At 47.5% G+C, this 14253-nt stretch overlaps 1 protein-coding gene across 1 annotated transcript in view; it reads right to left on the reverse strand.

Annotated features, from left to right (window-relative positions):
• Positions 1-14253, reverse strand: part of LOC139203266 (desmoglein-2.1-like) — a 52756-nt gene that overhangs the window by 18758 nt on the left and 19745 nt on the right. The window lies entirely within an intron of this gene.

Raw genomic sequence — 14253 nt, forward strand, 5'->3', positions numbered from 1 at the left:
TCAGATGAATAAGTCCAGTTGTAGGGTGGACTACAAACACGTGGAAGGGGTACTGGCTCGCACCAATGCCTTCTAGAAAGTAGAAAATACTTGTATTGCCCCAATCAAGATCTGAACGCATCTGAAACAAAGTGAAACAAGAGCTGATTCAGCTCAACAAAACTCATCTTCATATTAATTTTAGTGCACCAGAAGGAAACAACAATAGCTGAAAACCTTTATGAGAGGGGAAAAAGCAAAAACTCCAAACCATCATTTGTTGTTGAACAATAATCAATATACATATCAATATCAGTGCATTCCCTCAAGCATTTTAGGTTTAAGTTTCACTGTGATATGTTTGGAAGAGTTTGATCAATAAAGTTGGGAAGATATACACTTTATTTATCAAGAATGAATCACATTGTCACAATCATTTCATGAGAAGAGGTAAAAAACATTTTATTCCAACTTTATGGGCAACAGTGTAGATATCAGTGCATTCCCTCAAGCATTTTACTGCCACTCCAACTTGTCTGGCTTGTTGGGTTCCTCTTTGGAGGCCTCCACCCTGCAGATACATGCTTGTCTGTGATAAGATGCCCCCCTCTTTGTTGGGGATGCTGAAAATGTTCCAGTGCTCCCCCCCGGTGTCTCTGGTGTTTTTTATTTCAGATTTGATCGTCCAAATGTTAGTAACAAACATCACTGAACCTCAGAGAAACTGATGTTTGTGTTCTCATCTTTGTGGACGAGTAAGTGTAACGATACTGTGACATCTGTGCTCTTGAAGAAACGTTGAAATCTTCAAACATGTTCAAAAAGAAAACCTCTGGCACTCACACGTAGATGGACATGAGTGTGTGGAGTTTTGATAAACAGACAATTTTAAAACATTTTATCTGAGTCTGACCCTTTTTTCTAACTGCCTTCAGAATTTTGCCTTGATGACACAGATGGAAGGCAATGAGTCGTTTACTTCACCAAGATTTCACAAAAAGATTCAAACTCCACAAGACAATGAATGAAGATAAACATGCACATGAGTAAACTACACTGTACATAATTGTACTGTAAATGAAATAAACTGTAACTGAAATAAAAGTTTTACAAAACATGGTTGGAGAATATTTGTTTCTTTATGCCTGGATATGCTGTTGTATCACGTTGAAAATCCCAAAGACTCACTGGAGAACTGTATTCAAACTGCCCCCCCTCTAATACATGGTTTAAAACATTCCAATCATTCAATTCTTAATTAACAACTATTGCTCTTGCGTGCCTCCTTAAATGTTTTTAATTGGATAGCCCACATTTTGTTTTTTTATTGGGTACTTGTGTTCAGAGTTCATCTTTTTGTGTTTGTGTGCTATGAGTAAATGCAGTCCTCTAACTCGTCTCCCTGTTAAACTTTTTTTTATGTGGTGGTTACAGTTTCTAAAAATTCCCTGATTGTTTATCAAACCATTTTTAAAATCAAGAAATGTCATTGTTTCAATGACATTGGAGCAATGAATACATTGGGGCACTTGAGGTACTTACAGGCTTTTTCAGCCATATATCCTCTCTGTGTGATGGATGATAACATTGTGCCACTTTTTTGTAGTACAACAAGCAATGACTCACCTTGGCAATATATCCCTCACTGTAGTCTTTATTTTCCCTCAGAAGCATCGGTGGGGTAACCCAGTCGGCCTTCACCACAGCAATAGCGTGGAGCTGCGATACAAAAGCTGTAATTACTTCACTATGAACCCTTAATTGACTGATTACATTCAGGAAGTTGCAAATGAATATTAAGAGGCAGAGGACAAAAAAAACAACAGATGCTACGATGAAACTGGCTCTTATGAGGACCACCCCAGGAAAGGAAGACCAAGAGTTCATCAGTTACCAGCCTCAGGACCCACAGATTAACAGCACCTCAGATTAGAGCCACATCAATGCTTCACAGAGTTCAGGTAGCAGACACACCAACATAAAGCTGTTCAGAGGAGACTGTGTCAAACAGGCCTTCATGGTTAAAGACGCCACTACTCAGGGAGAACACCAACAAGAGGAGAATCGCTTGGACGAGCAAATTCAAGGAATGGACACTAGACCAGTGGAAATCTGTACTTTGGTCTGATGAGTCCAAATTTAAGAATTTTGGTTCATTTGCATTTGTTTTTCAGCACGACAATGAGCCCAAAAACACCCCCAGGCTGTGTGAGGGCTATATGACCAAGAAGGAGAGTGATGGAGGAAGCTCAGCTTCATAGCAAGACCAGCCCTGGTTTCTATGTCTACAATGTCTATCTACAAATCTTCTAGTGTAGGAAAATCATGCCTTCTTGAGTATCTTCAAATATATTTTCAGACTAAGATCCACTGCAGGTTGTAGGCCTTGACCTTTTCTGCACTGATTATTAAACAAATTACTCTACAACTTTATATGTAGACAACCTCATGAGACTTTAGAAAGCTGTTGGACGAGAAATGATTCTGAGTATCTGTTTGACAGCCCAGCCAACATCTGTGTTGCCACGGCAGCCAGGTATTGTTGGGTCAACATGAACAAGATAATTATGACCTGAAGGCGTAAACACTCCTAAACCTTAATGTTATTGTTATTTATTTTTAAATTTGCTGCATAAATGTATTTATTTATGCAGGTATCCCACAGAACAAACACTCTACCCTAGTTCTACCAAAACTAAGCAACAGTTTACAGCTACTGTGTCCATTATAACCATTAACAGTATGATTTAGTTCAGACCTCCAGAGAAACAAATCCATAGAGGATTAACAAGACTTTTCTAAAGCAAAACAAAAAACATAAAGACATGATAAAAAATAAAAACATTCAGGCAGACAGCAGGTAAAAGACAAAGGAAAATCCTTCTGTACTCACTGTAAGCAGGAGCAACACAGTCGTGGATGGAGAAACTCGAATCATGACTGAAGAAAAGTCCCACTATCTGAATCAAGTAAACTGATGGAGTCCTGATGGCACTGCCAGGAGGTCCTGACTGACTGTGAGCTGAAGGAGGCAAGGACGAAGCTTATGAAAGAGGTGGAGTGCTCCACCACACACACACACAGCCTCAGGACACAGCACAGCAGTGTGCTTATAAGCAGAGGATCTACATTCAAATATCAGGCATAATATCAAACAGTAGACTGGGTAGCCTACTGACAAAACCTGTTCTAAAAAAAAACAAAACTATCAGAGCCTAACCCTAACCCCATCAAAGAGAAGACAAGCACACCAACCAGTCTGTACCAGATAAAATGGCCCTGGCCCAGCAACATTACATTGTTTGTTGTCTCTGGACTAGACCTCACGCTTTTAGCATAAAAGGCTAACTGACAAGTCCATTTTGTCTTTCACTACAGTATGTCAGATGTATTTTCCTCATCAGTGCTATTTAGCATAGACAACAGCCAGTGTGTGTGTGTATATATTATATATATCAAAAAGGAAGGTTTAGTCTACTCTTAAATATAGAGAGGGTGTCTGCCCCCCGAACCCAAACTGGAAGGAGATTCCACAGGAGAGGAGCCTGATAGCTGAAAGCTCTGGCTCCATCACTACTTTAGAGGACTTTAGGAACCACCAGTAGGCCTGCAGTCTGGGAGCACAGTGCTCTAGTGGGGTAGTACGGTACTATGAGTTCTTTAAGATATGATGGAGCCTGACCATTAAGAACCTTGTAGGTGAGGAGAAGGATTTTGAACTCTATTCTAGATTTTACTGGAAGCCAATGAAGAGAAGCCAGTACAGGAGAAATGTGGTCTCTTCTCTTAGTTCTCATCAGAACACGAGCAGCAACGTTCTGGACCAGCTGGAGAGTCTTTAACGACTTATTGGGGCAGCCTGATAAGGAGTTACAATATGTGGCATGAGGAGCTCAGGCAACCTTAATCTAAAGTCACCATGAACTTAGCCACGCAGGTCAGATACCACTGGGCAGGACGTGTTTTCAAAAATCAATTTTATTAATAAACTTGATCATAAGAAAATAAACAAAATCACACACCAGATCAAACACTCGATAAAATGGGCAGAAAAATATAAAACCACAGGGCTGGGGGCTTACCATGCGGCAGGATAACCAAGAAGGAGTCCCTCAAATGAATCACCCGTGACACTGCAAATGCACACGCACACAAAATCAAAAAAAGGAGGGAGGGGACCGTGAAGAACGCACCACCACCAGGGAGTAACTGCCGCAATCAGCCCACAGCACCTGAAAGCAGCAGAAAAACACAGATTAATACGACATGCCCATAAACATAACAAACTGGTGTGGACTAAACAAAGAAATCCAAAAGAAACAATGATTTAATAACTAAAAAAAAAAAAACAATAAATGAAGCAAAATAAATTTATATAAATATACAAACAAATCAGATTAACACAATACAAATGAAACCAAAATACCAAACAAATTACTAAATCTATCATTAGACAATCAAACAAAAAAAGAACTTTGTGAATTTGTGAAGGTCTTCTTCATAAGGCCCGTGTCACGAGGCGTGGACAGCCACGCATTTCCAGACGGTGCGTAACACCATTAGCCTTATCTTACAAAATGGGTCCAGGCTACGGTCAGCCGCTGAACCAAAGCAGAGTCCTCTCTGCACTGACCCCACGCCGCAACGGAACCAAAAACGAAACAAAGAGAAACCAGAAGAATACAAAAATAACCAGAACCAAAACAGCAGTGTAGTCCAGGGAGTGATGATAGCAGCGGGCAGGCAGTTGCTCCAAGCAGCGCAGCAAATCCCCAAGCCCCCGGAAGATATAGGCCTCTATGGTTGGCTCAACCGCACAGCCTAAAAGTTACGCTCTGTGTTAGCAAGGTAAACGTCAGACAAAAGGGCAGGCAGACAACGTGGAATTTATGTACCGGAGCGAGCAAGTGACCGTACACAGTGGCGCGCCAGTGAATCTCTCGCTCTCTCTCTCCCGTCGGCCGCGCTGAAAGGAGCGGAGATCTTGTGATTCCCACACACGCTAACGTGCAACCGAAAGGAAGAAAGACAGCAGGGTACTCACCTGGGAGGAAACTCAGGGTGCCCGAATGGGAAACACCAACACACGGTGCACGCACCAAACAAAGGGGCTGCCACGCCACACAGCGCTGCCACGCTGCACCAGTCACCACGGGAGTCAGCAAAGAGCGGAAGAGACCTGTACTGCCGCCACAGCCCTGAACTTAAAAGTTCCCCTGGCACCGCCCTGCAATCAATACCTGCGCCGCACCTGGGACCGCCCCGCAATCAATACCTGCGCTGCACCTGGCACCGCCCCGCCATCAGTACCTGCGCCGCTGGCGCAGTGCCCAGCCGTCACAGTGCCCAGCAGTGGCAAAAAGGGGGAACAACACCCGGCCACATCTACCCCCCACTTTTGTATCGTCGACCCGAAGATGTACAGAAAATGCTGGGCTAACACCAAGGCCTGAACACTGCAAACTGAGCATGGGACACAGGGCCCGGGGCCCCAACAGTTGCGTTGTCCCTGTTACCAGCAGATCGAGGAAAGTGATGGACATTACAATGATGACCAGCTGTACAGCGAGTAGTTCTACGCAATGTTTGCTGACCTGTACTTGGCTGATCAGTTGGGGACAATGAAGGAACTGGCGGCTCTGGTACTGGCGGTCCTGCTACAACCGGTGGAGCCTGCAAAGGGGCCGCAACAGAAGGGCTGGTGGGACACAAAACATCTGCAACAGCTGCAGATGGTGGATGAGGTGTTTCAGGGACCAAGACCCACAGGTCACCGTCACAAGAAGACTCACTATCGGGTGCTGTCTGGGTAGGCAGAGAGGGTATTCTCGGTGGAGGAGTCACAGCTTCAGGCCGGACTACAGCCTTCAGCATGTCCCGATGCACGTTCCGGACCTTCTGTAGCTCATTCACTGGAGCCACAGTGTAAACCGCCCCTTCACTAACAGGTGCCCTCACCACCTGGTGAATCACTGAGCTCCAGAGATCCTGGATTTTCTGGCGCCCTCTATGACTATGGTCCCTCAAGTACACCAGCTGCCCCACCGACAGAGGTGCCTCCCGAACCTGCTGATCGTGCCGTTGTTTTCGCCGGTCAGCAGCTGCCAACAAGCGCTCATGAGCACCCTCAAAAGCAACTCAAAGCCTGGTTTGATGTTCAGCCACCCAATCATGTACCTGACCCGGCTCGGGGTCCTGAACTCTGCCCAGAAGGAAGTCAACAGGAAGCTGGGGCTCCTGCCCAAACAACAAATAAAACGGAGACTCTCCTGTGCTCTGATGAGGAGTTGTATTATAACAGAAGAGCACCTGAGGCAAACAAGAAACCCAGTCGCGCTTCCGTGATGCTGGAAGAGTCCGAAGGAGATTATGTAGGGTTCAGTTAAACCGCTCACATTGTCCATTACCTGCAGGATGGTACGGGGTAGTACGGGACTTTGCCACACCATACAGAAGGCAGAGCTGATTAATCAGTGCGCTCTCAAAACTCCTTCCTTGGTCTGAATGAAGACGGCTCGGAATGCCGAATTTGTAAAACCACTCGGAGATCAAAACCTGGGCCACAGTAGAGGCCTGTTGATCCCGTGTAGGCACTGCTACAGTAAATTTACTAAATACGTCAGTCATGACCAGTACATTTTCATACCCGTTTCGGGAAGGCTCCAACAGCGTGAAGTCAATAGCCAAGATCTCATTGGGTCGGGAGACAAGCAAGTGGCCCATGAAACTATGCTGCCTGTGTCCAGAGTCCTTAGCGACCTGGCAACACTCACACTTGGACACCCACTGCTTTATGTCTGAGGACATTTGGCCAATAACAGCGCTGCCGCACCAACTCGGTCATCCGTTCAATGCCCTGGTGACCATGTTCTTGGTGAAGCTGGTTCAAGGTCTCCTGCCTGAGAACTGCAGGCAAGATGAGCTGGAGACACCTTTCTCCTCCATCAGGGCGGGAGACCTGGCGGAAAAGAACCCCATCCTTCTCCACTAGGCGGCCCCACTGGCGCAAGAGGGCTAGGGCTGCTTTGGGAAGCCGTTGCCTCTCCTCCCAGGTAGGCGGTGTGTTCCGTCGCCAAAATGGCAGCACAACTCTCAGGAGGGGATCTGCCTCCTGCAAGGAACAGAGATCGGTAACAGAATGGGAGGGAAAAACTGAAATAGCAGACTGAGTGTGAGATGCCACTGGGCCTAGGTGTGGGCCTTGCTGAATGTTAAGAGGAACTGAAGTACCAAGCAAAGAATCAGCAACCACATGCGAAGCAGACACATATTGCCGCGAAAGTGCATCCGCATTCCTGTTGCTGCGGCCTGAACGATACTTAATATCAAAATCAAAAGAAGCCAATTGGGCAGCCCACCGGTGCTCGGTGACCCCTAACTTGGCAGACTGGAGATAGCTCAACGGGTTGTTATCAGTGTAAACAATGCACCTATGCCCCAACAGGTACTCCCAGAACTTCTCCGTCATGGCCCACTTGAGTGCAAGAAATTCCAGCTTCATTGAGCTGTAGTTAGACATATTTCGCTCCGTGGGCCGAAGGCCCCTGCTGGCGTAGGCCACCGGTCTCACACTGCTGTCTGTGTCCTGGGAGAGAACAGCCCCAAGACCACTGTAACTGGCATCGACCTCTAGAATAAAAGGGCGCGAGAAGTCAGCGTAGGCAAGAACTGGGGCGGAGACCAATTTTGCCTTTAAGGCCTCAAAGCTGTCCTCACATTGTGGGGTCCATGCAGCCCCCAGAGCCTGACCTGAGCTTCTCTTAGACTTTGTGCCAGCTAGTTCTGCCACCAACCGATGCAGAGGGGCTGCCAGATTAGCAAAGCCCTCTACAAAGCGCCGATAGTAGCTGACAAAACCCAAAAAGGAGCGCAGCTCTGAAACATGACTGGGGCGCCGCCAGTTAGCCACGGCCTCAATTTTCTTGGGGTCGGTGGAGACCCCTTGGCTCGAGATCACATGCCCCAGGTAGGTGACCTCCTGTTGGAAGAATGCACATTTATCAAGCTTCACCTTCAGGCCCTCCTGGTGGAGCCGACCAAGCACCATTTCCAAACGCTGCAGATGTTGCTCGACAGAGGATGAATAGACAACAATGTCGTCCAGATAGAGCAGTACGGACTGACACTGCTGGTCGCCGAACATCCTTTGCATCAGCCGCTGGAAGGTGCTTGGGGCGTTACACAGGCCAAAAGGCATCCGATTGAATTCAAAAAGGCCAAAAGGTGTACAGAAGGCCGTTTTGAGCCGGTCCTGCTCAGCCACTGGAACCTGGTTATAACCACTGGCCAGATCAAGCGTGCTAAACCAACGGGTTCCCGAAAGCGCATCCAGACTCTCCTCAATACGTGGCAAAGGGAAGGCATCCTTCCGGGTTTTAGTGTTTAAGAGGCGGTAGTCCACACACAACCGCAAACTGCCATCCTTTTTCCGAACCAGCACAATGGGGGAGTCGTAGGGACTACTGCTCTCCCTAATGACCTCAGACTCCAAAAGTTGATGAATATGGGTCTTCACTGCCTCATATTCCGACGGAGGAATGCACCTGTATCTCTGTCTGACCGGCACATCATCAAGCAGAGGAATGTCATGCGTGATGAGATTAGTGCAGCCCAAATCACCATCATGAGTGGAAAAGACAGAATGGTACTTGCACAGCAATGACTTTACACCTGTCTGCTCCTGCTCAGTCAGTACAGACAGATCCAGCGCCTCCATCCTATCTAGCACTGAAGGGGTAGCTGCTTGGGAAGAAACAGTAGCCCACATTGGCTCCTCGGTCACACCGGCAGGCAGACTGACAACTTGTGCAAACCCAAGGGTGCCAAGGCCAGTCCTTGGATAAAGTAGAGCCTCAGTTGCCCCAACATTAACCACAGGGACATACACTGTACCCTGAACAACCTGTACAAGGCAAGGAGAAGCTAATAACCCATCCGGCAGACCAGCTTCTGGGGGTTCGAACAATACTAATTGACCAGAAAACTGTTTTGGGCAGGTGCTCGCAACTAACTTCATTGTCCCACCAGGTACACGCACAGCTCACCTGCCCCGGACCCTCACAGCACCTGTGGGGTTCGTTGGGGTTTCAGTGGCAGCCTGATGGCACCTCTGCAAAGCTGCCACAACTGGACTAGGTGCCTGTGAAACAAACGGAGAGTCAAAAAGAGAGGTGCCAAATGTACCAAACAGCTCCCTGTAACACCTGCGAATCACATTCATCCCCAAGATTCCAGGGTCAGGAGACATGGCACCAGAGGGGTCTTTAACTACAAGGATCCCACAGCGGGGTATCGCCTTGCAACAAAGTTCCACATCGAGCTCCAAGTAGCCGATATATGGAATTGCTAGGCCATTAGCTGCTCGCAGCTGTAGCCAGTGACAGGAGCGAAGGCGATCCTGGTCCCAAGGCGCGAATTGTGCCAGAAAGAAGCTCTTAGTGACGGTGGACACCATGGAACCAGTGTCCACCAGGCATGAAACCATAACTCCTCCAATGGAGACTTCAATATTTGGACAAGCAGCCACTAATTCAGCTGCCGCACCTTTCTGTGAGCCTAAAGACTCCCCAACTGAGCTGTGGCTCGACAACTCAGCGGGCTTCAGTTTCCCGGCTGGTGGGGAAAAGGAAGTTCAACAGTATTCAAGTTCACACCAGCCACAGAATTAGCACGGGGGCGGGAGGGGACCCGCTCACTATCACACTCACGAGCAAAATGGCCAGGCCGCTGGCACCTTCTGCAGATCAGAGGGCCACTGCGAGGAGCCCGGCCTTGGTAACGGGGGGCCTGCAGGGAGGCTACAGTTTGAGTAAGCTGGTTAAGTTGCTCCTGCTGGCGCTTCATAAGTTCCAGTAACTCACCAAACCCTGGTTCCTGTGAAGCGACCTTAGCAGTTGGCTGAACACGACCCTGTACCCCATACTGAAGGCCGCAAGCTGATGGCAAGGAAAAACTGCGTCCCCTAGTACCCCCTGGAAGGCCCTCTCTCTCCCACCTAATAGCTTCACTCCGTAACTCCAACAGAGTGGCAGCTGGCTGACGGCGAACAAACTGCTTAAGTTCTCTCCGGAGGGAACTATCAAGGACATGCTCAACAAATTGGTCTCGGAGGAGAACATCAGCATTTGGCATCCCATCAGGTGCACACTGCCTCACTTGTGCCATTAAAGCCATAAGGACTAAAGAAAACTCCTGCAGTGTCTCACCTTCAAGTTGGTGCCTAGAAAAGAAAGCCTGTTGTAAAGTGACATAGGATTGAGCACAACCATACAGCTCCTTCAAGATGGCGAGAACCTGGGCTGGGTCTCCTCGCTCTACACTAGAGCGAAACTTGATCTCCTCCTTCGCCTCTCCCTCCAAATGGTCAAAAAGGAAAAGGGCTTGGTCAGTAGCAGAAAGATGGCGGGCACGCACACACGCCTGAATTTCCTCCCCCCACTCGGCTATCCCAATGCCAGTCTTTCCATTGAACATGGGGCACTTATGATCCCTTGGTATGACAACCAAACGCTATGCGACAGCAGTGGCAACACCTGCAGATAGGACATGACCAGCCGGGGCAGAGGAAGAGGAGGCGGCTCGCTCCTGACGAAGCCGCTCGTTATCTGCCCTAAGCTGCAACACGAGCTCCTCAAGCTGCTGCACTTCCTCCTCCATGCTGGCCAGGAGAGTGCTGCACCAACCAAAAAAAGACAAATTGGACCCCTAGAGAGAACACTGCTGTCTTGGTTCTCACCACTAAAGCAAATCAAATAACAAAATCAAAAACACCAACTAACAATAAGGCAATAAGGGGAAAGAAAGAAAAGAAAACACGTCTCTGCCCCTTTAAATGTGATATCCTGCCGACAACGCCAGAATGTGGCATGAGGAGCTCAGGCAACCTTAATCTAAAGTCACCATGAACTTAGCCACGCAGGTCAGATACCACTGGGCAGGACGTGTTTTCAAAAATCAATTTTATTAATAAACTTGATCATAAGAAAATAAACAAAATCACACACCAGATCAAACACTCGATAAAATGGGCAGAAAAATATAAAACCACAGGGCTGGGGGCTTACCATGCGGCAGGATAACCAAGAAGGAGTCCCTCAAATGAATCACCCGTGACACTGCAAATGCACACGCACACAAAATCAAAAAAAGGAGGGAGGGGACCGTGAAGAACGCACCACCACCAGGGAGTAACTGCTGCAATCAGCCCACAGCACCTGAAAGCAGCAGAAAAACACAGATTAATACGACGTGCCCATAAACATAACAAAAACTGGTGTGGACTAAACAAAGAAATCCCAAAGAAACAATGATTTAATAACTAAAAAAAAAACAATAAATGAAGCAAAATAAATTTATATAAATATACAAACAAATCAGATTAACACAATACAAGTGAAACCAAAATACCAAACAAATTACTAAATCTATCATTAGACAATCAAACAAAAAAAGAACTTAATTTGTGAAGGTCTTCTTCATAAGGCCCGTGTCACGAGGCGTGGACAGCCACGCATTTCCAGACGGTGCATAACACCATTAGCCTTATCTTACAAAACGGGTCCAGGCTACGGTCAGCCGCTGAACCAAAGCAGAGTCCTCTCTGCACTGACCCCACGCCGCAACGGAACCAAAAACGAAACAAGGAGAAACCAGAAGAATACAAAAATAACCAGAACCAAAACAGCAGTGTAGTCCAGGGAGTGATGATAGCAGCGGGCAGGCAGTTGCTCCAAGCAGCGCAGCAAATCCCCAAGCCCCCGGAAGATATAGGCCTCGATGGTTGGCTCAACCGCACAGCCTAAAAGTTACGCTCTGTGTTAGCAAGGTAAGCGTCAGACAAAAGGGCAGGCAGACAACGTGGAATTTACGTACCGGAGCGAGCAAGTGACCGTACACAGTGGTGCGCCAGTGAATCTCTCGCTCTCTCTCTCTCCTGCCCCGGCCGTCAGCCGCGCTGAAAGGAGCGGAGATCTTGTGATTCCCACACACGCTAACGTGCAACCGAAAGGAAGAAAGACGGCAGGGTACTCACCTGGGAGGAAACTCAGGGTGCCCGAATGGAAAACACCAACACACGGTGCACGCACCAAACAAAGGGGCTGCCACGCCGCACCAGTCACCACAGGAGTCAGCAAAGAGCGGAAGAGACCTGTACTGCCGCCACAGCCCTGAACTTAAAAGTTCCCCTGGCACCGCCCCGCAATCAATACCTGCGCCGCACCTGGCACCGCCCCGCCATCAGTACCTGCGCCGCTGGCGCAGTGCCCAGCCGTCACAGTGCCCAGCAGTGGCAAAAAGGGGGAACAACACCCGGCCACAAATAGTCCAACCTAGAAGTGACAAATAAGTGGACTAATTTTTCTGCATCATCTATAGACAGGATGGGCCTGATTTTAGCAATATTGCATAGATGGAAAAAGGCAGTCCTGGAAATCTGTTTCATGTGGGAGTTAAAGGACAAATCTTGATCAAAGATAACTCCCAGATTCCTCATAGTGGAGCTGGAGGCCAGAGTAATGCCATCCAGAGCAGTTATATTGTTAGAAAAGGTGTCTAAGGTGTCTGGGGCCAAGCAGAATAACTTCAGTTTTGTCTGAGTTTAGCAACAGAAAATTTGGAGTTTAGCCAACTGACTGAGTTCATTGATAAGTATAATTGGGTATCATCTGCATAACAGTGGAAATTAATGGAGTGCTCCCTGGTAATATTACCCAGAGGAAGCATATATAAGGTAAATAGTATCTGTCCAAGCACCGAACCTTGTGGAACTCCATGTGGACAGAGGACTCACTGTTAACATGTACAAACTGAAATCGATCTGAGAAATAGGACTTAAACCAGTTTAATGCAGTTCCTTTTATGCCAGTTAAGTGTTCTAGTCTCTGTAACAGGATGTGATGGTCAATGGTATCAAAAGCAGCACTCAGGTCTAACAAGACCAGTACAGAGAGAAGTCCTCTGTCTGATGCCAGAAGGAGGTTGTTTGTAACCTTCACCAGTGCTGTCTCTGTGCTATGGTTCGCGCTAAAACCTGACTGAAAATCCCCAAATAGACTATTAGAATTTCGAAAATTACACAGATGATTGGCTACTACTTTCGGGGATATTTGAGAGAAAGGGAAGGTTGGATAAAGGTCTATAGTTGGCTAATACACCTGAATCTAGAGTAGGCTTTTTCAGGAGAGGTTTAATTACTGCTACTTTAAAGGACTGTGGTACGCAGCCTGTTAGTAAAGACTGATTGATCATATCCAATAAGGACGTGTTAATCAAGGGCAGGACTTCCTTAAGTAGCCCAGTAGGAATGGGGTCTAGGAGACATGTTGACTGTTTGGATGAGGAGATTATTGAAGATCAATTGGAGAAAAACAGTCCAAATGAACATTAAGCCCGACAGCTGTTTCTATGATTCCTAAGTTTGAGGTTGAGTCTGAGCCTGTTGAGGGCAGGAGGTGATGCATTTTGTCTCTAATAGTTAGAATTTTATCATTAAAGAAGCTCATGAAGTCGTTGCTACTGAGCTCTAAGGGAACACAAGGATCAATAGAGTTCTGGCTCTTCGTCAGCTTGGCTAACATGCTGAACAGAAATCTAGGGGTTTTTTTTATTTTCTTCTATCAATGAGGAATAATAGGCAGCTCTGGCATTACAGAGCACCTTTCTATAGGTATTAAGACTGTCTTGCCAGATTAAGTGGGCCAGTAGATGTGCTGTAGAGGACTCTCTGAGAGCCAGACATGTCACACAGACATGTCTTGTGGGACAGACCTCCTGACTCCTGGACCAGCTGCCCTCCAGTGCTTGTTGACCCTCCGACCATCAGGACTCCCTGAGATCCTGAAAGCCCTCCTGCGGATAGAGTGCCCCCCTGGCTACCCTTCAGCACTTTCAGTGACCCTGCAAGGACCTTTCCCTCAACAACCAGCATGGTTTGGGAGCCTGCGAGGTTGCCAGTGTGGATCAGGCTGGTACCACCCTCCTGGACCTCAGTCTTCTCCACCAGCAGCATGCCAGGGCCCTGTGCTTGTCCACTGGACATCACTGTCTGCCCCTGAACGACCACGCCTTGGGCAGGTCCCATCTGAGTGCCGTTAACCAGTACCATGCCATGCAGGTTAGCGGATGGAGTCTCAGTCAGCAGCATGGTGTTCTGAATCTGTGGCTGGACTACGTAGTGCATCGGCTGCAACACAGGGCTGGTGGTGTAGTAGACAGGCTGCTGCTGCTGTAGCAGGAGCATCTGGCCTTGATTTGCCATCCCTTCATTCACTGTGG

This window comes from Pempheris klunzingeri, chromosome 6, assembly GCF_042242105.1.
Source record: "Pempheris klunzingeri isolate RE-2024b chromosome 6, fPemKlu1.hap1, whole genome shotgun sequence".
NCBI classification, from domain to species: domain Eukaryota; kingdom Metazoa; phylum Chordata; class Actinopteri; order Acropomatiformes; family Pempheridae; genus Pempheris; species Pempheris klunzingeri.